This window comes from Pleurodeles waltl, chromosome 10, assembly GCF_031143425.1.
Source record: "Pleurodeles waltl isolate 20211129_DDA chromosome 10, aPleWal1.hap1.20221129, whole genome shotgun sequence".
NCBI lineage: Eukaryota > Metazoa > Chordata > Amphibia > Caudata > Salamandridae > Pleurodeles > Pleurodeles waltl.
This window is the reverse complement of record NC_090449.1, coordinates 1,047,148,860-1,047,175,282: the sequence shown is the minus strand read 5'-3', so window position 1 is coordinate 1,047,175,282 and position 26,423 is coordinate 1,047,148,860. Positions and strand designations below refer to the sequence as shown.

The following is a 26,423-nucleotide window of genomic DNA, read 5'->3' as shown; positions in this document are numbered from 1 at the left end:
ACACTGAACAGCTTTCCTCAGTGTATTCATTAAACGTTTGACAAGGCAACTGGCTTGTGGCCAGATGGTGTGCTATTCTGATGCTTCATATCACAATAACTGAGAAAATCTTTGAATTCTCGACTTTTGAAAGGTCATTGTCAGATCTTAAGATCTTTTAATCTCTTAATGACTCTCTCGAGTGATAAATGAGAGATCTTCTATCAATGGAAAACGTGAGTGTTCATTAATAATGACCACCAGGTGATGTCCATTGTCAAGAGGTCTGAAAAAGTCAACAGCAATTCTTTCCCATACATGCTTTTGCAACTCTGACCTGCTTAAGGAGTGTGGGGTGGTTTTCGATGACATACAGTTGCATAAATGACAGGCTTTCAACTCTTTTTCAACTCTTTCATTGATATGAGGAAACCACACTGTCTCTGAGAACTCGTTTTGTAGCAACTAGTCCACAGTGTCCTTCCTGGGCCACTTCAATTATCTGTTATCGCAGACTCTCTGGAATAACAATTCTCAAATCTGTCAGGATAATGACTTTTTGAGTCAAGGACAGTTCAGTTTTTTTTTTTATTTGTTTGATTGAATTTTGTATGAAACAAATAACGCAGCAGTGAAATCCAGAACTGCATATTACAATTCACCATTGGTACGACGTCCTGAGAACTGGCTTTCATCAACTCCAAAAAATACGTACAGTAGATTGTAAGGCTTATTAAGCATAAAAATAATATTTTACATAGCATATCATAATAATGCATCCAAGACGACTCTGTGCTGTTTGAGGATTGCACCTAACCCGACTGGACTAGCTCCAACAACAACTTCTGTACGAAGCTGTGGATTAAAATATGCCATATCAGTAGCATTCTGGATAGCTTGTTTGATTTTCTCAAAGCTTTGCTCACATTCATGTGACCAATGAAATGAAGCATTCTTTTTTGTTAAGTCTCTCAATGGAGCACTCACAGTGGCAACATCTTGTATGTATCTTTAACAGTAAACGGAGATGCCAGGGAATAAACGTAGCATGGAACTATCTTGTGAGTTACTGGCAGGTGACAACGCTTGCACTTTAGTGGGATCAGGTGTCATACCCTCTTTAGAAAAGATATAACCAAAGAACTTTAATTTTGTCTGATAGAATTCACATTTCTCAGCATTCAAAGTAAACGTCAAACTTGTTTAAGAGCTTTATTGTGCTCCTTCTGGGTAGCGCTGAAAACTAATATGCCATCACTATAGTTGAAAGCATTCATGACAGGCTGTAAAATATGTCGAATGACATCTTGACATCTTGAAAAAGCTCTGCAGCTGGTCACACTACAAAGCGTCTTTTATATCGAAATAGACTATGTGTAGAAAAGGTTGTAATATGCCTGCAATTCTCTTCGAGTTCTAACTGATGATACCCTTTATTTGAATCAAGGCAAGAGAAAACCTTTGCACCACTCAATCGTGTTATCATGTCAATGTGCGGACCTAGATGTCGTTCTCTTTCAACTGCTTTGTTTGCTTGACGTATTTCTACACAGATGCACACAGCTCCTTCACTGTCCTTTTTGGGTACTATGGGAGAAACCCATGGCGTTGGACCAGTAGAACGCTCTATGATATCATGTTTCAAGTAATGTTTGGAGTTCCTTTTTAACAGCTTCTTGTAAATTAAATGCAATTTGTCTGTGTCTTTGAACAACAGAACAAATGTCCTTATTAATATGCAATTCTACTTTCATAGTCAAGTTTTTCGAAATCCATGAAACAACGAAGGGAACTGACTTGTTACTCTGTAGTGAACATTCATGTGGTAGTTTACTGAGATCAGTCCTATATCAGCAGCTGTCCTGAAACTGAGTAAACAAGCACTTGACGCCGTAAGCGGAAGCACATGAATGGACGCTTGCACTTTTGTCTTGTGTTTCATTGTCACTACGAATAAACCTTGACTTTTTAATGGGGTCAATGCAGCCCAGGTGTATACTTTGGTTTTCTATGGGGTCAGTTGTGCAAAAGGAAATAGTTCATTATATTTCTCCTCAGGCACAATGTTTAAATGACTGGTGTTCTTTCATGTTGACTTTTCTTTGACTGGTATTTTTCTTCACATGCAGCCAGTCCAACATGCACACATTTTTCTGAGGTAAACATCGACATTGCACAATCCTCTTCTTCACTTTCACTTGATGTTGATACTGATGTACTTTTTCACTATGATTTAGATGAAAATCGAATTTGTTCCGTGTTAATTTGTCTGAACTGGTGTTGTGCCTTACCCTTATGAGCGTGTGTCAAACGTCGCTTAGGGAACATTCAGGCTGCCATTTTGTTTTCTTGCTGTGCTGTACTGACTTCTTCCTTCGCAGTGCAAACCGTTACAAAATGATTCTCGCTCCCACAGCCTTTTCATATTTGTCCAATGGCTGGACATTTACCTTTGTGTGGAAATGAAAAGCCACACCTGAAGCACAACTTCTTCTGGAGACATCACCTTGAGTCCTTCAGCCCTGTACTTCTACTTAGTTTTCATGTTCATGACTGACTGACTTTGGGCACATCCAGCCTCCATTTCGGCAGCTTGTCGATTGGCACGTTCTTTAGCTATGGCAGACATGAGAACTTGTTCTATACTAAGACCCTCTCTCAGCATTTGTCATCTGAATGAATCTGACAGGCATCCACAATACCTCTGAGACGCACTGCTTCCTCATCATTAAATTCTTTCAGCCTCTGTTTGATGAGTGTATCCAGTCTCTCCACAAGTTCATCTGTGGTTTAACCAACTCTGTCGTTCTTGACTGGTAATGTACCTTTCGTAATCTACATTTGGCATTGAATTGAACTTGAGATTCAAAGCTTCTTTTATTTGACGGTATGTACTTTTGTAAGCTTGCAGCGTTTTCTTTATGACTTCTTTTACACCCTCACCCGCAAGATCTTCAAGTATTTGTTAATATTCTTGTTATGTGGTTTTTCAATGAAATCATCAAATGTCTCTTTCCACACAGTTCATCTATTGCCAATATAATATTCTGCCGTTTGGCTTTATTGAATAGTGGTGGTTTCAGGAAGGCAGCAGCATTATGAATGTTTGTGGGATAGGCTGACATTGAGAATGTAGTTCTCTCCGATACTGTCTGCTGCCCACTAGGGCCCGCATCATCCGTGTCATCTCAAAGGCCCTGTGATGTGTTGGGCTTGGGGTGATTCTTGGGCAGTCTTTGGAACTGGGACCTCTTTCTTGGTCTCCATTTTAGTCCTTCACTTTTACGGAGACCTCTGGAGTTGCTCTGAGCTGCCACCCGGCAGCTTTGGTAGTGTCCCACCTCAGGTATTGGACAGCGCAGTAAGTACAACCCCTGCGCTGCTTCCTGGGTCTCTTCGCCAGCTGCTGAGGTCATAGAGCTCTTCTTATCAGCAGTCTGGTAAGTGAAACAACAGTATGTTTTATCAACAATTATTCTGTCAGCAAGAGCTTTTGTGTATTTTACTCATATTGGACTATGGTAGTTTTCAGCGCTTCGTTTCTTTTTCTGTTTCTCTCCACTTTTAGCGTTATCACTCCGTATGATGTATGCCTTTATCTTGTGTAGCATCGCTGTGCCTCTCTTTATGGCCTTGTCAGCAGGTCCTGGCCAATAATGTGTACACTTCTCAGTGAAGCTTTTGTTATCTTCAAGTGCTTCACTCCGGCAGGAGTTCCGCTTTGACTCCACATATGCCAAATGTCAGTTCTTTGCTTCGGCACAAGCACTTTGCTTGGACCACGGCAAACTCTCTGGGAGAGCACTGTCTTTCTACAGGTTACTTATCCTCTATCTCGTCACCAGTTCTAGCCTCTTCCCCAGCCTGAGTACCTGCCAATAACTTCACCACACACGAAACTTGGTATTGCACGTCTCTATTGGTCTGCATGTAACTACAAACTCAGTATTCTAAACCTGCATTCACTTCACCACTCTTGAACACTTAAATCACAGTTCTACAAAGTCCATCAGGAACCAAAAAGGTTCCGCCCTTCATAGATCACACAACACTACACAGCCCTCCAGGGAAATGCTGATAGAATAAATGGGCAGTGAGTCCAACTGCCCCACAGACGTTGGTTCCCTTGAAACTCATTCACAAATGAGAGAATATGATACACTGACATACCTGATTGTGCCATGTCTTACAAATGCAGGAACCAGCTATTACTCAAAAACAGGTCAGAAAATGGTCATTCAGTTCTTACTTTGCTTCTGAAAGGTAGCTCCAAGCTGTCATCATCCAAGGCATCCAAATTATAATAGAAACCACTAATACGCAGGATATGGAGAATAGTACATCCCTTTGCCTAGTTCCACCTGTTAAGCACAAGAATAAAAAGCAAAATACATCGGGTATACATCTACATACACATCTTATGCATAGCTGCACAGTGCAAATAAAAGCTGAATACACTAACACAGCACAACCCATTTCACTCATCCCAAAACCTGTGATGTTCTGTAAACCTAACCTAAATGGAAAGAAAGTACAATTTTAGTCTGGTGCCACAACATGCTTTACTGTTGATACCTCATTGTAGAGATGGTCATGCAGTGTTAATGGGTCAATGCTAGAATGCCATGAGCGTGAGGGGATTCTAGAATGGAGAGAGGAAGCTGGGAGTGAGAAAGGTGAAGGAGAGAAGGAGGAACTGCTGTCTGGTGTGCTGTACTTTGCTATGCTGGAGGTGCTGTACATACAACTGATGAAATAAAGGAAAGATGGAAATATACTACGTTTGAAGACTCATCTTTACATTGGCGACGAGGAGTCCTACCGTGCAGGAGACGGTTTGAGCATCTCCACTCCTGGATAAAATCAACGGTTCAACACTTAAAAGAAGAAAAAAGAAAAAAATAAGAAGAGGGAGAAAGGAACAAAGTAAGGGCTACTAAAGAATCTCCTAACATCGTCATCTGTTGGATCTGGTGAGCTGACAAAACATTACCGACTTGTTCATGAATTTTTAATAATTTATGGGACAGAAATAATTAATGAACGAACTAGACGACTCAAAGTTTAAATGACGCTTTGTAACTGAAGCTTACAATTTTATTTACAAGGCTATTAACTCAAGCTAACAGTGTGTTATTGTGTCTTATCGCGTCCCTAACGGACGTGTGTACCGCGCAACACTGCAAGCTGAATTGCCACCGTTATCGTCACGAGAAAAGCTCTGTTATACTCGCAACCCACGAGTGAAACTCTTTAAGTCTTCCGCGAGCACTAGAAAAACAAACGTGCCGCGAGCTGCGGTAGCGATTAAATACATAAATAAATCAGAGGTTCCATGTGCAGCGTTTATTTGGAGGACTAAATAAACGCTGCGAGCACTAAACAGTGTGTACACGCGGCTGACGGCTCGCGGCGAGAACTGTCAACAAGCCGCAAGTGCAGAACAGCGTGTGTTCGCAGTTATATCAAGCCGCAACTTTGAAAAGAAAACAAACGTGCCGCGAGCTGTGGTAGCGTTTAAATACATAAACAAATCAATAACAGGAATAACGAATAACAAGAAGGATCTAAAAATAAATTACACAGAAGGACTTACGTGTGGAGGGGAGTGAAACTGTCAATCTCGTTCGTCTGCATGTTCTTACTCTGAAAAAGAAAAAAATTAATAGAGAATGAAGAAAGACTATTGCAATTCTAGGAAAATGAGTATATAGAGCTTGCATACTTTGAAATTGAGACACAATACATATATTTAATTAATATTTAAATTAATAATATTAAATACAATTTTAAAGAAGTTATGGGTGATCAAAGTATCTCTTCACCACCACCCTTTTTACCAACTCCTGGGGAACCATCTATTCCTTGGAAACAGTGGAAAAAAATATTTTCTGCCTACCTGCTAGCAATTGGGGGAGATCGTTACAGTCCAATTAGAAGACAAGCGATTCTTCTTCATCATTTAGGTATAGAGGGAAGGAGGATTTCTGAGGATCTACCGGAAGTTGCCTTGGGTATGGGTGATGGCCAGCCCTCCAATCTGTTTGAAATGTCTTTACAAATGCTGGATTTACAATTTACACCTAAAACTAACTTAGTTTTAGAGCGTCATAAATTCTTCTCCAGAGTGCAGAATCCGGAGGAAGATATGGCATCATATGTAGCGACCTTACGTGGGCTTGCGTTGTCCTGCCGCTTCGAACAGTTATCTGATTCTTTGATAAGAGATCAGATTGTAAGGTGTGCTTACAATAAAAAGATAAGAGAGAAATTACTAATGAAAGATCATAATCTGGATGACGCTGTACAAATCGCTAAAGCAATGGAACACACAGCTGTATGGCTACAAGAAATGGAAGGTCTGAAAAGAGAAGAAAAGCAAAGTATTGTCAACGAGATAAGGGATAAGAGCAAACTTACAACTGGTGGAATGAAGAAAAAGTCAACAAAGAACTGGGAAGATCCAGATCGGGGAAGATTTGATTCGAGGGAGATGAAGTGCTATAGGTGTGGTGCACCTGGACACATAGCATCAAGTAAAATGTGTGCTGCCAGAAGTGCTATATGTCGCAATTGTGGAAAGAGAGGGCATTTTGCCAAAGTTTGTAAGTTCAAAAACAACAAAGGTAACGGACGTGTAATACAAGAAATCCAGGATGTGGGAACCTGGAAGAAATCATATTAACTGTGGAAGAAAGCCTCATTGATTCAACATCTAATGATAAAACGAACGTCCATAATTTAGTACACAAAATTGATCTGGAAAGTACAGATGTTTTAGACAAACCTCATGCTCAGATGTTGTTGAATGGCATTCAAGTTAAGTTGTTGGTGGATTCTGGAAGTCTGTTTACCCTCATTTCCAAAAAGACTTATGAGGAAGTATGTAATAAGGATGGAGAGAAGAAAATGTTGGAGCCTGACATAAAAGCTGTGGGTTATGCAGGGAAAAGAATAGTGATGATAGGGATGATTTTGATGACGATTACCTTTAAGGGAAGAGCAGTTAAAGGAAGAATATATGTCACGGATTTTGGTACCAATCTATTGGGTTGGCGTCACCAGAAAGATTTAGGGATAGTCCTAAATCCCAATGCTAAGGAACCTGTAATGGTAATGGAGAAAGAAAAAGTTAGTGAAATTAATGAAGATTGTCGCCATCCTTTAATTCACAAATATCCGCTAGTTTTTTCTGCAAGACTGGGGGTGTTGAAGGGATTTTCTCATAAAATAATTTTGAAGAGAGACGCTAAACCGGTTGTTCACAAGGTGCGTGGCATACCCAACTTAATGAAAGAACCATTGAGGAATGAGTTAGATAAATTGTTGCGAGATGGCATTATTGAACCTATTGAATCTTCAGAATGGCTTGCTCCCATTGTTGTAGCACCTAAGGAAGGAGGGAAAATTCGCCTATGCATCGATCTTAGGGATTTGAACAAAAACATTTGGGTGGACAGGCAACCATTGCCTAATATTTCCCAGATGTTGTCTGTAAAAGGGAAAGGATGCATTTTTAGTGTATTGGATATGTCATCAGCATATCATCAAATTAATTTACATGAAGAGTCTAGGCACTTAACATCCTTTGTAACACCTCTGGGGGCATTCCGCTATAAGAGGATGCCTTTTGGATTAGCTTCTGCCTCAGCTGTTTTCCAAAGATTAATGGAGGAGATTTTCGGGGATTTGGAAAAAGTATTATGCTTCCAAGATGACATTTTGATCGTGGGTAATGACGAAAGGGAACACAACGTCCTATTTGAAGAAGTAATGTCCAGATTAAAGGTAAAAGGCTTAACTGTGAAGGAGGAGAAGTGTCAAATTGGAAAATCTGAAGTAACCTATCTGGGACATTCTGTGAGTGGAAACGGTATTAGACCCAAGAAAAGTATTGTGGCTGCTATTGAGAAAGCGCCAGAACCAAAAAACAAGGATGAACTAAGATCTTTTTTGAGTCTTGCGGAATACTGTGCAAAATTCATAAGGAATTTTACAGAGATGGTGGAGCCCTTAAGGAGATTAATGAAGAAGGGAGTAGCATATGAGTGGACTGAGGACTGCAAAAATGCTTTTGAGAATGTAAAAGGATGTATTTTGAGTGCTCCTACCTTGGGTGTCTTTGATGTGACAGCAAAGACGTATGTGACTTCGGATGCGAGTAATGTTGGAGTGGGAGCGGTCTTGACACAAAGAAAGGATGGTAATGAGTATGTTGTTGGGTTTGCTTCAAGACGACTGCAGGGTGCGGAATTATCATATTCGGTAATTGAAAGGGAGGCCTTGGCTTGTTGCTGGGGAATCAATAATTTTAGGTTTTACTTGTGGGGAGTGCCTTTTAAATTAAAGACTGACCATAAGCCCTTGATTTATATTTTTAAAGCGGGGCGTGGTTTGGAAGGAAACATAACACCGCAAATTTTGAGATGGTTATTGTCTGTAATGGATTATAATTTTGATGTGGAATTCGTAAAAGGTAATAGAAATGTGGTGGCAGATTATTTATCTAGAATGCCTGTGGATGTGGGTGAGATTGTGAATGAAGTAGTTGAGGATTTTGTGGGCACCATCTTGGGTGAACTGGCAATAAACAAGGATGAGTGGGCGAATGCTAAGGCAAATGATTTGGTTATGAATAAGGTGGAAAATAAAATAATCAAAGGGTGGACATATGAAGATGAACAAGATGATGATGTGTCTTCTTACTATAGGATTAGGACCAACTGAGTATACTGGAGGGAAGGGTATATAGAAGGAATCAAATTGTTCCTCCAGAGGGGGTTAGAAAGCACATTATTGACATAACACACCAGGGACATTTAGGACGTGGGGTGATGAAAAGGAAAATAAGACAATTGTTTTGGTGGCCTGGATTAGACAAACATGTTGAAGAGACAGTGAAATATTGTGTACCTTGTGGTAATAGTGACAAAACAAAGATTCTAAGACAAACTCCTCTGGCTCCTATAAGTTTTCCGGGAGGACCTTGGGAAAAGTTAGCTGTGGATTTCATTGGTCCCATCTGCAAGTTGGGTACTAGAAGCAAATTTATTATTGTGCTAGTTGATTATCACTCGAAAGGGTTTCGTGGTCAAAATAGTTGACCACGTGAACACAGCTAAAGTCTAGATTCTAGAATGGAGAGAGGAAGCTGGGAGTGAGAAAGGTAAAGGAGAGAAGGAGGAACTGCTGTCTGGTGTGCTGTACTTTGCTATGCTGGAGGTGCTGTACATACAACTGATGAAATAAAGGAAAAATGGAAATATACTACGTTTGAAGACTCATCTTTACACTCATGTTGTTGTTTTTTTTGCCACTGCATGCAAGATGAGGCAGAGGCATTACTTAAGGAACGTATAGAAGGCAAAGGAATATTTTCCTGGAAATGTGTCTTTTCTTGGTACAAATGGGCAGAGCATCGTAAACATCTATAGTTTTTTTATGCAAAGCCCATTCTAGAAAGATAGACAGGGCTTACTTCAAAAATGATGTCTCCCTGAAGCAGGGTCTTTGAGAAATGGTTTTATTTCTTCAAACTTTAAATCCATTGTATTTGGATTTGTCTAAGCATAGGAATTCGTACTGGAAAGATATGCTTCCAGTACACATCCTATGCTAGACATCATGCACACATCTTTTATGCAAAGCCCATTCTAGAAAGATAGACAGGGCTTACTTCAAAAATGATGTCTCCCTGAAGCAGGGTCTTTGAGAAATGGTTTTATTTCTTCAAACTTTAAATCCATTGTATTTGGATATTGTCTAAGCATAGGAATTCGTACTGGAAAGATATGCTTCCAGTACACATCCTATGCTAGACATCATGCACACATCTGCACCATGGTGCAAAGGTAGTGGGTGGGGCTAGGCAGCTTGTTTGTGTAGACATCATGCACACATCTGCACCATGGTGCAAAGGTAGTGGGTGGGGCTAGGCAGCTTGTTTGTGTAGACATCATGCACACATCTGCACCATGGTGCAAAGGTAGTGGTGGGGCTAGGCACCTTGTTTGTGTGTCAGTGCAGGGGATGACAGCAATAGTAGTCTTTTTTTAGGTCACAACCTTCCAGACAGCCCAGCTGTCTGGTTTGCTAAATACAACTTGGGGACTTGCAGAAAGTTGACCTAGAAATGAATTCTGCTCGTTGATTACCATTAGCTTTGTGGTTTGTAACTCACTCTTTCTGGCTTTCAATTTGCTGACTTTATTTGCTTTAGGCTTTTCAAATTCAGGTAAGCCCTTCTGTTGCTCAAAGCGTGTTTTCTGTATCCTTCCACAAACTTGCTTTCTATTAACAGGCCTCTAAATCTTGTTCTGATCTCATCACATTTGCAGTGCATTCAAAAACTGAGGTCAAATGTCAGATGCTGTTTTCCAAGGGCGCTTGTTTACTTTTCTATCTCTCACTTCGAGAGAGGATTTATGTGACAATCTTATTGGATGCGGAGGATAGGAAAGAGTTTTTTTTTCCTAGTACACAACATTGAATGAACTCAGATATATTCTGAAATATGCACAGAATTATGACGCACAAATTAAGCACATTTTTGGTTATTTCTGAAGAGTGTTGGAAACAAATACTTTGATATGACCAAAACGAATCCTTAAACTAGGTGATGCAATTTCCACACATGTGCACTGTATCGTTTTATTAGTAAAACTATTGTCTGTAATCACAGTGTGATACCACATAATGAAAAGTCTACTCTACGCCACTCCACTCTACTCTACCACTCCCCACCATTGCAGTCTACTGCACCACTTCACCTTACACCACTCCATGCCTCCGCACCACTCCACTCTATGCCACTTCACACTATACCTCTTTACTCTACCCTGTACCACTCTGCTTTATGTCAATGCACTCTTCGCCACTCTACTCTACAGCACTGCACTCTTTGCCACTGTACTCTACACTACTCCAGACTAGGCTGCACCTATCCACTCTGCAACACTGCACTCTACGCCACTGTACTCTATGCCAGTACACTCTACGCCAATGCACTTTACTCTGTAACCGTCAACTCTGTGCCCCTGCACTCTACGCCAATTCACTGTATGCCACTCAAATCTATTCTGCACCACTGCACCCTGTGACACTACACTCTACACCACTTTACATCATTACACTCTGCCTTTGTACGCAACTGCACTCTACCCTGCACCACTCCACTCTATGCCACTTCACTTTATGCCACTCTACTCTTAACCACTGCACTCTACGCCAGTGCACTCTACATAACTGCACTCTATGTGTTGCACTTTATGCCACTGAACTCTACTCTGCATTACTGTACTCTACCCCGCTGCGTTCTATGCCACTCAACTCCACTGTACGCCACTGCACTCTGACACTCGACTCTCCAACACTGCACTCTCTGACACTGAACTCTACACCACTCTATTCTGCACTGCCCCACTCTACACCACTGCACACTATGCAACTGCACTCTGGCACTATACTCTTCTCTGCACTACTCTACGCCACCCTACATTGCACCACTCTATGCCACTCAACTCTACTCTGCACTATGTCACTCAACTCTACTTTGCACTGTCACTGCCCTCCACACCACTGGACTCTACTCTGTGCCACTGCCCTCTGCATTACTCAACTCTACACCAATCCACTCTGCGCCAATCTATTCTGCACCAATCTGTTCTCTGCCACTCTATTCTCTGCCACTCTATTCTGCCACTCCACTCTGCATCACTCCCCTCTGTACCACTGCACTCTATTATGCACCACTCTAAAATATGCCACTACATTCTACAACGCAATGGAATTCAACACCCCTGCACTCACTGCCACTGCACTCTAAGCCACTATACTCTGCAACACTCCACGCCAATACACCCTACAACAGTCCACTTTACTCTGGCACTCCAGTGTATGCAACTCTATGTGACTCCATGCTGTGCCTCTCAAACACACAATACGCTCTGCCACTCCACTACACTCTGCTCCACTGTTCGCTGTTCCACTCGGACCCTCCACGTCACTCTCCTCTATGCCACTAACTTTTAGCCATGCTGAACTGAGCCAAACTGGTGAACAATATGGCTAAAACACATTGGCAAAGCCACTATCTGTCATAGGCGAGACCTATTGGCTTTTGCCAATGCTTGTTAGTAAATATGGCCCGGCACTGCTTTGTTCTCTTTGCACAAGGCAACACAGCAGTTTTTGTTATTGCTTTGCACTGCTCTGAAAATTCACAAATGTGCCCTATTTTACGTATCTGTATCCGATTCTGAGAAGGGCTAAAACTGTAGCACTTCGGGAGATAATTTTGGGGTCAAGAAGCATTAATTGTCTCTTAACCATTGTATTTAGTTAGTTCTTTGACACTCAAGAATATATGCACAGAAGGCATTTAGTAATTGTAAGAAAAAATATGTAATTGTTGTTGCGTTTGAGAAATCGTGAGTGTCACCGATGTCGTTGTGAAGGTTAAGTCCCTACAAATGAATTGAAGTGAACAATTATCTGGTCCATAAATTGCAAAGGGCGGGGAAGGGTAACTCAGACCTTTGATGACTGGCTCAGGCAGATGTTAGCTGAGCTTCACATGTATGAAACTGACTGAGTCCTCGTCTTCTAATGCTCAGTCCCAGAAATGGAGAAGGGCTTCAACGTCAGATGTTCTAAAATGTTAGATGGTATACAGTCAGTGGTCCTCACTCTTCAAGAAGATACCTGCAGGTTTGGAAACAGCAGCTTTGTAAAGATCTTTACCTGGATGAGAAGGGTGGATATTACTGGATGAATCCGACGAGGGTTCTTGCTCAGGTTATCTCTCAGGTACGTTCGAAGGAAGTGATGGAACTATGTGTAATGTTGACCAGGAGATGACCTGAGAGTAAACGTCAACTTTGCATCTGGGGAATAGGCTACATCTTTATTATTTCTCTGTCTTGATTGGTGCTTTATCACTGAAGGACTCATGAGCCTGTGCTGTCATGCAGGGACAATGATCACACAGACTCGATTTGTATCCATAAAGTTTTAAATCTAGAAGCGGGCATCGCAGCGCTAGAATCGGAAGCTGACATTTGAAATCTATGGGTAGCTTTTCACTTCCTTTCTGCAAGACATGGGATTGGTTATTCACTCTTTGTTAGAGCCCAGGAGCAATGATGGCAAGCAAAGGTTGGTGGCTGGGTCTTACTCATCATGATTCTCGAGTACTCCGAAGTAGTCCCATGGGTAGCTTAGTGCAGTGTTCCCAAACCCCCGGGCCGCGGACCAGTGCCGGTCCGTGGATCAATCGGCACCGGGCCGCCCCACTGTGGCGGGCGGTAAATGTTTGATAATTTTTCCGTGGCCCGCTTGTCACACAATGGGACAAGCGGGCCACGGAAAAATTATCAAACATTTACCGGTCCGCGGCGATAAAAAGGTTGGACAACACTGGCTTAGTGAATATAGGACGGAATGAGACAATGGCTCCTTTTCTTCCTGTTCAAGCAGTGAAGCCTCTGTAGGGTACGACACATGCTCCTTTTCATTAGATGTCTTGTTAGGTAAACTGACAATAGAGCACTGCTTTATATGAAATTACGAGATTACTAAATAGATTTTTTGCAAATGTCAGCCTACAGAGAATTCATGTAAACAATTTGTACCAATGATGTCTCTAGTCCTGGTTATTTTAACTTACTCTGAAATTAATAGACTTTGCTAGAATCTCACTTTATAGAAACCCCTTTGGTCCTGCAAGGGTCCCCCTAGCTTATTAGGGTGACAATTGGGAATATGCACTATATAGTAAGCCGGGTTGGTTGAAAGTGGTAGGTTAATGACACAGCAGTTGGTTGTACACTGACAGGTGAGAGCTCTTCCAGGTGTCACAGAGACAAGGAGTTGCCACAGTAGGCAGCTTTCCTACAATCACAAATGCACAAGGTCCGTGCATACTGTGTACCATTCAGCCATGGTGGACACCTTCTGGAAAGACTGGGAAATTACCAATCCAAGGTGAAGGGTTCATGTACCCTCAGGATGGGAAATCAGCCTTGACAGAGTGTAAAAGGGCAAGTGGTGGAAAGACGTGTTGTCTTTTCATCTTCTTTTGTGGGCAGGCAGTCAGACTAGCAGGTCTCCAGCCCTTTCCTTGATCTTCCATTTGAGACTCCAGTTCCAATGATCCTTCGATTTATATTCAATCATGTCTGCAAGGTTCAAGTGTTTCAGAGTTAACACGATTTTCAGACATTGCTGATTTATCTTAATGTGTCTTCAGAGATGGAGCACATATTAGTTGCAGACTTGTCTGTAGTCTGTCCTTTGGTTCCCTTGCTGGTCGTTGCAGGGTGCCCTCTATGTTGCTACATGGCATGGATTTCCTCCTTGTAGCTGCAGGTGTTATTGTCTTCTTTGGGAGCATGGACCAGTCGGAGCACAACGTCCCCATCCTTATTAGTTTGAACGAAGTAACAATTCAGCTGTGTTCGATTTGCTGTACTTGAAGTTCCCTCGAAATGATGAACTACACGTTTTCGGTACAGTGGCTGTCACTGTCAAATGCAGTGTACATAATGCCCTGGCTTTTCAAGGCCAGTCAGTGGTGACAAATCAAAAGCAATTTGATTCCAAATATGCAGGTTTTGTATTACCCCAAGGATCACCAGTTTCTTATCCAATGGAAACCAGACTTTGGCCAAATTGCATTTTCTCTGAACCAACTCAGCCTTCTGGTAGAGAACTTGAGCTAGTCGGATAGTTTTGACAGCGGGATACTGTGCACCAGGACAGGCTGCTGACAAATCGAGAGGCATAAACTCCAGCCTGAAACTGTCCAAGTTGTAACAGTGACTGAAGTCACGTTAATTTAGAAAGGAGTCGTGGATATCACCAAAAAGTAAACTATACATATGTTCTTTTTAGGCCTCGCCTACCAGCTAGTAAAAATTGTCTGGTAATAAAAGAAATATTGCTTCTTACTCAAAGGATTTTCTTGTCCCAGTTTGTGTTTGTCCCTCCCCTGGAGTATAGCCTCTATACCACCTCGATGACTGTCTGGCTTCTATCCTTCCATTGCAAACTTTCTTTTTGCTCTCAACGAGTACATGTGTTTTCCAGCTATCTTCTTTGTGTGCTTCTACCCTGCCCTCAAATATGTGTTAAGTGCTGTTGTCTCCCTCATGCTGCAAGCTCTTTCAAGTGTACTTCTCTCCCAACAAACTTCCTGGCTGCCCTGCCCTCATTGTTGCTTTCTTGCTCATGTGCTTCTCTCCCACCACCAGTGTTGCTCTCCTTTGTATTCTGCTTTTCCCACCATCTCTAGTTCTTTGGTTCTTATTTTAGAGAGGTGGGTGATCCATGCTGCACGTTGCTGTCAGGACCACCTGCCTTAGAAAGGAAGTGCTTTTGTGCTACTTGTTAAAATTGTTTACAGATCCTCCTAGGATTGGTAAATTTAAAAAAGGGCACTTATGTCAATTTGTAGGTGCACATGCACAATGACGTATGCACACGCACGTCATCATGCATGCAAGCACCTACAAAGCTGTGGTGTCATTTACCCTTTTTTTGTTTTGCTATTTGTTTATTTGCTGTTACTGCACAGCATCTTGCCTATGGTAAACAGCATTGGCAAAAGGCATTGGTAAAGACAACAGGTCCTGTAAGTGAGACCTATTGGCTTTGCCAATGCTTGTTGTACTTGACTGCACACAGTCGCCCAGTACAAGCGCATCTGTATTATGCACTGTCACCGTAACCATGAGGTGCTGCCCCAGGGGGATTCAAGGACACACTGTATCCATATGGATGCTACTGTGTAAACCTCTTGTACATTCAATTCACACTTTGATATTTTTAGTGAGGTTATGTTATGTGTATTTGTATAGCAAACTCTTTCCTGCGAGGGTATCTTGGTGCTGAGCAGTTGTGTGCGCCTAACCTAGCCTATGGTGCATAAGTTATTGAAAGAGCCAGGCCGTCGGCTTCTTTCTGAACTTAAGAACAGAAAAGGAGGCTCTGGTGTGAAGGTTGTTCCATACTTCAGGAGTAATGTAGCCCGTCCTCCTGCTATGGTCTGTCTATGTGTGTGAGAGTTGGAGTCCTGCAGAGAACAGGTGCGTTTATTTACAAGCCCTGTATGCCACTGGGGAGTCACTTATTGTGAAGCATCAGTGGCATGTAGTGCAGAGCCATATTTACAAGGCCACTTTGTGTGGATTTTCATGGCCTTGTAGATATGGTCTACGTAGCGCAAGTCGCTGCGTTGCCTTACAGTGCTTCAGGGAGGTGTTCGTGGGCATTGTGGTGGGTTTTCCCATGCAAACACCTGTGGGTTTTGATGCAGTCCCTGATTTACTAGCATCTGCTAACCTGTGAATGCGTCAAAATCTTACGCCTCTCCAGGGGAGGCACAACAAGCAGAAATATCTTTATTTCTTCGTTTACTTCCTCTTTTCATGTATGCTGCATTCAGCAGCACACACAGAAAGAGGAAAGCCTCCATGGATTTTGTGCAGGAACATGTCCCTTCCTGCACAGGACAGAAATGTGATGTATCTTGTACATATGGTGCATTTCTGCCCGATCCCTGTGGTGCAGGGAAGCGTGGCAAGGTCACTTGCTAGGCAGCCCTGCACCACAGTGCTTGCAAATAAGCCCCTAGGTGTCTAGGTGACTGGTGGAAGGAGATGCAGTTGTTCAGCAAGATCAGTCCGAAGTTGTATAATGCCTTGAATGTGTGTGTTTGAAATGTTTGAAAAGAACACTTTTGTGTATCTGGAGCCAGTGAACCACCATGAGATGTGGTGTGATGTGAGTCCTATGTGGAAGGTTGTGAACGAGTCTGCCTGACACATTCTGGAAGGTTTGTAGTCTTCTGGTGATTTGCTTTGGGAGTCCTGCTTAGGGGGCTTTTCCCCAAATCTAGTTTGCCGGTGACGATGGTCTGGGTGACGGTTTTTCTGGTGCTACTTGGGAACCATTTGGGGATCTTCTGACGCATCTTCAGGGTGTGGAAGCAGGATGCAGTCGCTGTGCCAACGTGGAAGGTCGTGTGCAGTTTGCTTTCAAAGAGGATTCTGAGGTTCCTTGCATATGTGCTGGTTGTGTGTCCAAGTTCGCTGGCCCCAGGTGGAAACCCATGGGGATGTGTTATTGCCGAAGATCACTACTTCTGTCTTCTTTGTGTTCACAGTGGGCTTTCATCCAATTAGTGACTTTGGTCTTGCACGTGATGAACTTGTTTATTGTGTTGGAGGTCTTGTGTGACAAGGACAGTGTGAGTTGTGTGTTGGCATAGGAGAGGATGTTCATATGGTGTAGGAAAGTACCATCTTGCCTGGCATGTTACCCCCATTTTCACTGTATGTATGTTTGTTTTTGCCTATGTGTCACTGGGATCCTGCTAGGCAGGACCGCAGTGCTCATAATGCATGCCCTGTATGTGTTCCCTGTGTGGTGCCTAACTGTATCGCTGAGGCTCTGCTAACCAGAACCTCAGTGTTTATGACCTCTCTGTTTTTAAAATTGTCACTGCAGGCTAGTGACAAATTTTACCAATTCTCATTGGTACACTGGAACACCCTTATAATTCCCTTGTATATGGTACTGAGGTACCCAGGGTATTGGGGTTCCAGGAGACCCCTATGGGCTGCAGCATTTCTTTTGCCACCCATAGGGAGCTCAGACAATTCTTACACAGGACTGCCACTGCAGCCTGAGTGAAATAACGTCCACGTTATTTCACAGCCATTTTTCACTGCACATAAGTAACTTATAAGTCACCTATATGTCTAACCCTCACTCGGTGAAGGTTAGGTGCCAAGGTACTTAGTGTGTGGGCACCCTGGCACTAGCCAAGATGCCCCCACATTGTTCAGGGCCAATTCCCCGGACTTTGTGAGTGCGGGGACACCTTTACACATGTGCACTACGTATAGTTCACTAACTATATGTAGCTTCACAATGGTAACTCCGAACATGGCCATGTAACATGTCTAGGATCATGGAATTGTCCCCCCAATACCATTCTGGTATTGGGGGGACAATTCCATGCATCATCGGGTCTCTAGAACAGAACCAGGGTACTGCCAAACTTGCTTTCCGGAGTCTCCACTGCAGCTACTGCTGCTGCCAACCCCTCAGACAGGTTTCTGCCCCCCTGGGGCCTGGGCAGCCTGGTCCCACTAAGGCAGAACAAAGGATTTGCTCCGAGAGAGGGTGTTATACCCTCTCCCTTTGGAAATAGGTGTGAAGGGCTGGGGAGGAGTGGCCTCCCCCTGCCTCTGGAAATGCCTTGATGGCCACAGATGGTGCCTTCTCTGCATAAGCCAGCCTACACTGGTTCAGGGATCCCCCAGCCCTGCTCTGGCACGAAACTGGACAAAGGAAAGGGGAGTGACCACTCCCCTGACCAGCACCTCCCAGGGGAGGTGCCCAGAGCTCCTCCAGTGTGTCCCAGACCTCTGCCATCTTGGATACAGAGGTGTTGGGGCACAATGGACAGCTCTGAGTGGCCAGTGCCAGCAGGTGACGTCAGAGACCACCTCTGATAGGTGCTTACCTTTTTCAGTAGCCAATCCTCCTTTCTGGGCTATTTAGGGTCTCTCCCCTGGGCTATTCCTCAGATAACAAATGCAAGAGCTCACCAGAGTTCCTCTGCACTTCCCTCTTCGACTTCTGCCAAGGATCGACTGCTGAATGCTCCAGGACGCCTGCAAAACCGCAACAAAGTAGCAAGACGACTACCAGCAACATTGTAGCGCCTCATCCTGCTGGCTTTCTCGACTGTTCCTGGTGGTGCATGCTCTGAGGACTGTCTTTCTTCACCCTGCACTGGAAGCCAAGAAGAAATCTCCCGTGGGTTGACGGAATCTTCCCCTAGCCAATGCAGGCACCAAACGTCTGCATCACCAGCAGTCCTCTGGGTCCCCTCTCATCCTGACGAGCGTGGTCCTTGGAACACAGGAGCTGGGTCCGAGAGTTTCCCCCAATCCAGTGGCCCTTCTGTTCAAATTTGGTGGAAGTAAGTCCTTGCCTCCCACGCCAGACAGTAATCCTGTGTACTGCGTGAACTGCAGCTGCTCCGGCTTCTGTGCACTTTTCCAAGGATTCCTTTGTGCACAGCCTAGTCTGGGTCCCCAGCACTCCGTCCTGCATTGCCCAACTCGCTGAATTGGACTCCGACGTCGTGGGACCCTGCTTTGTGACTCTGAGTCGACCGCTGTCCTCAGATCTTCTAAGTGCCTGTTCCGGTATTTCTGCGGGTGCTGCCTGCTTCTGTGTGGGGCTCTCTGAGTTGCTGAGCGCCCCCTCTGTCTCCTCCTCCAAGGGGCAACATTCTGGTCCTTACTGGTCCCCAGCAGCACCCAAAATCCTCAACTGTGACTCTTGCAGCTAGCAAGGGTTGTTTGCGGTCTTTCTGCGTGGAAACAACTCTGCACGCTCCAGCACGCCGTGGGACATCTCCTGACCTAAGGAGAAGTTCCTGGCACCTTCCGTTGTTGCAGAATCTTTGGCTTATTCCACCCGGGGGTAGCCCTTTTGCACCTTCATCCGGGGTTTAGTGGGCTCCTGCCCCCCCTGGACACTTACGTGACTCTTGGACTTGGTTCCCTTCCTTTACAGGTCCTCAGGTCCAGGAATCCGTCTTCAGTGTTTTGGTGGCATTTGTTGTTCTTGCAGAATCCCCTATCTCGACTACACTGTCTTTCTGGGGTAGTAGGGTAACTTTACTCCTACTTTTCAGGGACTTGGGGTTGGGTATCTTGGACACCCTTAGTGTTTTCTAACAGTCCCAGCGACCCTCTACAACCTACCATAGGCCTTGGGTCCATTTGTGATTCACATTCCACGTTTGCAGTATATGGTTTGTGTTGCTGCTAGGCCTATTTCTACCTATTGCATCCTATTGTGATTCTACATTGTTTGCACTACTTTTCTTACTGTTACTTACCTGATTTTGGTTTGTGTACATATAATTTGTGTATATTACTTACCTCCTAAGTGAGGGTATCCTCTGAGATACTTTTGGTATATTGTCACTAAAATAAAGTACCTTTATTTTTAGTAACTCTGAGTATTGTGTTTTCTTGTGATATAGTGCTATATGATATAAGTGGTATAGTAGGAGCTTTGCATGTCTCCTAGTTCAGCCTAAGCTGCTCAGCTATAGCTACCTCTAACAGCCTAAGCTGCTAGAAACACCTCTATTCTACTAGTAAGAGATAACTGGACCTGGCACAAGGTGTAAGTACCACAAGGTACCCACTATAATCCAGGCCAACCTCCTACATTGGTGGTGCAGCAGTGGGATAAGTACTTGTAACTGCTTTACCACTTTGTCATTTGGTGCTTTTCATAAGAAAAACATATAACAAATATTTCAATATATGTACATTGAACCAAAACAGGTTACTTTTCTGTGCTAAAACTTTTTACTAAGATTCTGAAAAGTTCTGAAAACTTTTAAAAGTTTTCAAAAAGTTTGAAAAAGTTTTTTCTCTGTACTTTCAAAAGTTCTGAAACTTTTTCTCTCTCTGTCTTAAACCTTTTCTATCATGTCTTCAGTAGAGCTCACTCCCAAAGTTGTTCAGGCAACCTATGAGAGTTTAAACTACGAAGGTTGGAGGGGTCTCTGCTTAGAAAGAGGTTTAAGCATTGGTAAGAATCCTACAAAAGAGTTTCTCTTTAACCTGCTCTTAACCAGTCTGGCCCATCTCAGGAAGAAGAGGTAGGAGGGGAAGCTGCCCAGTCAGACTCAGAGGAGTTCCCTGAAGAGGCTGGTGAGGGTTCTTACAAAGACCTGCAATCTAGCAGGCCACCTATTGACACTGGTAGTGTTAGAGGGTCACACATTGGTAGGACATCTTTCACTCCTAGAGGCCAGGTTACTAGGATTCAGCCAGATAGGGACAGGTCTCTCTCTGCCAATTCCCAAATCTCCTCTGTGTCCAAACATTCCCAAGGCTCCCACCCTGAGGATAACTTAATGGAAAGGGAACTCAGAAAGCTGAGGTTGGAAGAGACCAGACTGAAGCTTAAACAGCAGCAGCTGGCCTTAGACAGAGAATCCCTGGATATAGAGAGGGAAAGACAGAGATTGGGGTTAGTTCCCCATGGTGGCAGCAGCAGTGTTTCAGATAGTAATCCTGTTAGAGAGCAAGATTCCAGAAACCTGCATAAGATAGTCCCCCCTTACAAGGAGGGGGATGACATTAATAAGTGGTTTGCTGCACTTGAGAGGGTCTGTATGGTAGAGTTGGTCCCTCAAAGGCAGTGGGCTGCTATCTTGTGGCTATCTTTCACTGGAAAGGGAAGGGATAGGCTCCTTACTGTTAGAGAAAGTGATGCCAATAACTACAGAGTTTTGAAGGATGCACTCTTGGTTGGATTTGGCTTAACCACTGAACAATACAGGATTAAGTTCAGAGAAACCAGAAGAGAGTCCTCTCAAGACTGGACAGATTTTGTTGACTGTTCAGTGAAGGCCTTGGAGGGTTGGTTGCATGGCAGTAAAGTATCTGACTATGAAAGCCTGTATAATCGGATCCTGAGAGAGCATATTCTTAACAATTGTGTGTCTGATTTGTTGCACCAGTACTTGTTAGACTCAGATCTGACCTCTCCCCAAGAATTGGGAAAGAAGGCAGACAAATGGGTCAGAACAAGAGTGAACAGAAACGTTCATACAGGGGGTGACAAGGATGGCAAGAAGAAGGATGATAAGTCTTCTGACAAGGGTGGGGACAAAAGTAAACATTCTGAGTCTTCATCAGGCCCACAAAAATCCTCTGGGGGTGGTGGGGCAAAATCCTCTTCAAACAATAAGAAAAAGCCTTGGTGTTATTTATGTAAAGTAAAAGGCCATTGGGCAAGTGATTCCACTTGTCCAAAGAAAAACACCAAACCTCCCACCACCACAACCCCAACTGCAACCTCTAGTGCCCCTAGTAATAGCAGTGGTGGTGGGAAATCTGCTACTAATAGCCAATCAAAGGGTGTAGCTGGGCTGACTATTGGCAGTGCAGTTGGGGTTGGTCTTGTTAGGGAGACCACAGAGGCTGTTTTAGTCTCTGATGGTGGCATTGACTTTGCCACCTTGGTTGCTTGTCCCCTTAATATGGGTAAGTACAAGCAACTACCCCCAATCAACGGTGTTGAAGTTGAGGCCTACAGGGACACAGGAGCCAGTGTAACTATGGTGATAGAAAAACTGGTCCACCCTGATCAACACCTACTTGGTCAGCAGTACCAAGTGACTGATGCTCATAACAACACTCTTAGCCACCCCACGGCTGTTGTGAATCTCAACTGGGGGGGGGGGGTTACTGGTCCAAAGAAAGTTGTGGTAGCCACTGAATTACCTGTAGATTGTTTACTGGGCAATGATTTGGAAACATCAGCTTGGGCAGAAGTGGAGTTGGAGGCCCATGCAGCAATGCTGGGCATTCCTGTGCATATTTTTGCTTTGACAAGGGCTCAGGCCAAAAACCAAAAAGGACAGGGAAACTTGGATCCGCGAACAATGGACCAAGTGCTCCCAAAACCTAGGGGTAGAAAGGGTAAATCCCTGCCCACTATCCCTCCCTCTACAGAAGATTCCCCTTTTGAGGAAGAGGAATCCTCTCCCTGTGCCGAACCTACACCAGAGGAGCTGGCAGCAGACACTGCTGAGCTTTTGGGTGCAGGGGGGGCCTGCTAGGGAAGAGCTGACTGTGGCACAGCAGACCTGTCCCACATTAGAGGGTTTAAGACTGCACGCTGTCAAACAGCAGAATGGGGATGTCAGTGATAGCCATAAGGTATATTGGGAAGATAACCTCTTGTACACTAAGTCAAGGGACCCTAAACCTGGAGATGCCAGGAGATTGGTCATTCCCTTGCAGTACAGAGGGTTTCTTCTTACCTTGGCACATGACATTCCTTTGGCTGGGCATTTGGGCAAGACGAAAACTTGGCCCCCTGTTTCACTGGCCTCATATGTCAGATGACACTAAAGAGTTTTGTCGCTTTTGTGTGACCTGCCAAGCCAGTGGCAAGACTGGTGGCACTCCAAAGGCCCCCTTAGTTCCACTTCCAGTGGTTGGGGTGCCCTTTGAAAGGGTAGGGGTTGACATAGTTGGCCTCCTTGACCCTCCAACAGCTTAAGGCAATAGATTCATCTTTGTGGTAGTGGACCATGCCACTAGGTATCCTGAAGCCATCCCCTTAAGGACCACTACAGCTCCTGCAGTGGCAAAGGCCCTCCTGGGAATCTTTTCCAGGGTGGGTTTCCCTAAGGAAGTGGTGTCAGGCAGAGGTAGTAACTTCATGTCTGCATACCTCAAAGCTATGTGGAAGGAGTGTGGTGTAACCTACAAGTTTACCACCCCTTACCATCCACAAACAAATGGTCTGGTTGAGAGGTTTAATAAAACTCTCAAAGGTATGATAATGGGACTCCCTAAAATACTTAGAAGGAGATGGGATGTCCTGTTACCTTGCCTCCTTTTTGCTTACAGGGAGGTACCTCAAAAAGGAGTGGGCTTCAGCCCCTTTGAACTCCTCTTTGGGCACCCTGTGAGAGGTCCTCTTGCTCTTGGAAAGGAGGGTTGGGAACAACCTTTAAAAGCTCCTAAACAGGACATAGTGGCTATGTACTTGGCCTAAGGTCCAGAATGGCTGAGCATATGAAAAAGGCCAGTAAAAACCTATAGGCCAGCCAGGAGGTGCAAAAGCAATGGCATGACCAGAAGGCTGTCCTGACTCCGTACCACCCAGGACAGAATGTGTGGGTATTGGAGCCTGTGGCCCCAAGAGTACTCCAAGACAAATGGAGTGGACCCCATCTAATTGTTGAAAAGAAGGGTGAGGTTACCTATTTGGTAGACCTAGGCACTGCCAGGACTCCCCTCTGGGTGATTCATGTCAACCGCCTAAAACCCTATTATGAAAGGGCTGATCTCACCCTTCTCATTGCAACGGATGAGGGACAGGAAGAAGAGAGTGACCCTCTCCCTGATCTCTTCTCCACCACTGAAGCTGATGGCTTAGTGGAGGGAATGGTCTTAGCAGATTGTCTTACTGCTGAACAGAAAGACAACTGTGTCAATCTCTTAAGTCAGTTTTCTGAACTCTTGTCACTTATACCAGGTACTACTACTTGGTGTGAACACACAATTGATACTGGAGACAGCTTGTCTGTCAAAAGTAAGATTTATAGGCAGCCTGACCATGTCAGGGACTGCATTAAACAAGAGGTACAGAAAATGTTGGACTTAGGGGTGATTGAGCCTCCAGAAAGCCCCTGGGCTAGCCCAGTTGTGCTGGTCCCAAAACCTCACACCAAAGATGGAAAGAGAGAGATGAGGTTTTGTGTTGATTATAGAGGGCTTAACCAAGTAACCAAGACAGATGCTCACCCTATACCCAGGGCAGATGAGCTCATAGATACGCTGGTTTCTGCCAAGGATCTAAGCCCTTTTGATCTAACTGCAGGGTATTGGCAGATTAGGTTATCAGAAGATGCTAAACCCAAGACTGCATTTTCAACCATTAGAGGGCACTACCAATTCACAGTAATGCCCTTTGGTTTGAAAAATGCACCTGCCACTTTTCAAAGGTTGGTGAACTCAGTCCTGCAAGGGTTGGAAGCTTTTAGTGCAGCATATCAAGATGATATAGCTGTCTTTAACTCAACCTAGGATGATCACCTGGTCCACCTATGGAAAGTTTTGGAGGCCCTGCAAAAGGCAGGCCTCACTATCAAGGACTCAAAGTGCCAGATAGGGCAGGGGAAAGTGGTTTATCTGGGCCACCTGGTAGGTGGAGAACAGATTGCACCACTACAGGGGAAGATCCAGACTATTATGGACTGGGCTCCCCCTACAACTCAAACCCAGGTGAGAGCCTTTTTAGCCCTCACAGGGTACTATAGGAGATTCATCAAGAATTATGGCTCCACAGCAGCCCCTCTTAATGATCTCACTAGCAAGAAAATGCCTAAGAAGGTATTGTGGACAGCTAGCTGTCAAAAAGCTTTTGAGGAGCTCAAACAGGCCATGTGCTCTGCACCTGTCCTAAAAAGCCCTTGTTACTCCAAGAAATTCATTGTACAAACTGATGCTTCTGAATTAGGGGTTGGGGCAGTGCTATCACAGCTGAATACTGAGGGCCAGGATCAACCTGTTGCTTTTATCAGCAGGAGGTTGAGCCCTAGAGAAAAGCGTTGTTCTGCCATAGAGAGGGAGGCCTTTGCTATGGTCTGGACACTGAAACAGTTGAGACCATACCTGTTTGGTACTCACTTTATTGTTCAGACAGACCACAAACCTCTACTTTGGCTAAAATAAATGAAAGGTGAAAACCCTAAATTGTTGAGGTGGTCCATATCCCTGCAGGGAATGGACTATACAATGGAACATAGACCTGGGAGTACCCACTCCAATGCAGATGGACTCTCCAGATATTTCCACTTAGACAATGAAGACTCATCTGGGCAAGGTTAGCCTTATTGTCCTTCGTTTGGGGGGGTGTGGGGGTTGTGTAGGAAAGTACCATCTTGCCTGGCATATTACCCCCATTTTCACTGTATGTGTGTTTGTTTTTGCCTATGTGTCACTGGGATCCTGCTAGGCAGGACCCCAGTGCTCATAATGTATGCCCTGTATGTGTTCCCTGTGTGGTGCCTAACTGTATCACTGAGGCTCTGCTAACCAGAACCTCGGTGTTTATGCTCTCTCTGTTTTTAAAATTGTCACTGCAGGCTAGTGACTAATTTTACCAATTCTAATTGGCACACTGGAACACCCTTATAATTCCCTTGTATATGGTACCTAGGTACCCGGGGTATTGGGGTTCCAGGCGATCCCTATGGGCTGCAGCATTTCTTTTGCCACACATAGGGAGCACAGACAATTCTTACACAGGACTGCCACTGCAGCCTGAGTGAAATAACGTTCACGTTATTTCACTGCCATTTTTCACTGCACATAAGTAACGTATAAGTCACCTATATGTCTAACCCTCACTTGGTGAAGGTTAGGTGCCAAGTTACTTAGTGTGTGGGCACCCTGGCACTAGCCAAGGTTCCCCCACATTGTTCAGGGCAAATTCCCCGGACTTTGTGAGTGCGGGGACACCATTACACGTGTGCACTACATATAGGTCACTACCTATATGTAACGTCACAATGGTAACTCCGAACATGGCCATGTAACATGTCTAGGATCATGGAATTGTCACCCCAATACCATTCTGGTATTGGGGGCACAATTCCATGCATCCCCGGGTCTCTAGCACAGAACCCGGGTACTGCCAAACTTGCTTTCCAGGGTCTCCACTGCAGCTACTGCTGCTTTTACCCCTCAGACAGGTTTCTGCCCCCCTGGGGCCTGGGCAGCCTGGTCCCAGGAAGGCAGAACAAAGGATTTCTTCTGAGAGAGGGTGTTACACCCTCTCCCTTTGGAAATAGGTGTGAAGGGCTGGGGAGGAGT

General features: G+C 44.3%; 1 long non-coding RNA gene across 1 annotated transcript in view; it reads right to left on the bottom strand.

The window, feature by feature from the left end:
- Positions 1–3,857: 3,857 nt before the first annotated feature.
- LOC138262203 (uncharacterized) overlaps positions 3,858–26,423 on the bottom strand; it is a 46,618-nt gene continuing 24,052 nt past the window's right edge. Inside the window, exons 2-4 of the long non-coding RNA XR_011199216.1 lie at positions 5,576–5,625; positions 4,802–4,856; positions 3,858–4,340 (exon numbers count right to left, since the gene is read on the bottom strand). This is a non-coding gene — a long non-coding RNA (uncharacterized lncRNA). The remainder of the gene's footprint in view (positions 4,341–4,801; positions 4,857–5,575; positions 5,626–26,423) is intronic.